The sequence below is a fragment of the Pogona vitticeps genome, chromosome 4, assembly GCF_051106095.1.
Source record: "Pogona vitticeps strain Pit_001003342236 chromosome 4, PviZW2.1, whole genome shotgun sequence".
Taxonomy (NCBI): domain Eukaryota; kingdom Metazoa; phylum Chordata; class Lepidosauria; order Squamata; family Agamidae; genus Pogona; species Pogona vitticeps.
Window position 1 is genome coordinate 213,010,001 of NC_135786.1, and position 804 is coordinate 213,010,804.

The following is an 804-nucleotide window of genomic DNA, read 5'->3' on the forward strand; positions in this document are numbered from 1 at the left end:
ATTATTGCATTTTTACTCCACCTTTCTCCTTAAAAAGGACTTAAGGCAGCTTACATTCTTGAAAGTCAATACTTAAAGCCAAAAACCATGATATGTATACAAGAGTGGTTTACATCATTAAAAGACCACATTTAAAGCTAAGAACAGTGAGTATAAAGAGGAAGCTTATCTTATTAAAAGACATTATTAAAGTTAAATACAATAAGTATGAAAATGCTAAAAAGAAACTAACAAATACCACTATCTTCATAACGACAATAGACCCAAAGCTTTGAATCTTAGCCCGAATTTAGATTAATTTTAGTCTGCATTCTCCATCTCTTGCTTTTTTCTTCCTCTCATCATCAGCATTATGATTATTTTTCTGGAGAAGACAACAAACATTTTCATGCCTCTTTTGGTTTTCTCTGGTGGTGTAGAACCCAATCTGTGAGTGTTTTATAAATTGTTTTTTAAATAATTAACAACCTTCCTTAAAAGCAAGATACTGTATCATGTGGCCAAATATTGTAGTAGACAACAGCACCCTCTTCCTGTCAGCATGACGAGGAACATAAACGGTTGAGATTTGTTTTATTAAATACTGTAAAATGTTTTCAAGATGATGAGCTGTAAGCTGATTTCAGAAAGAGGAATAGTTGACATCATCACCAGGGCTCAGCCAATCCCGAGGCTCCTGCTGCTGCCTTTGAAACTCACTACATGCTCCTAGGTCTTTGTGACATCACAGGGACCTCCCACCATTCGACTCCCGGATAAAAGGGGTTTGGCAAGTTGGTCAGGAGGCCAAAAGAAGTCAGTCTG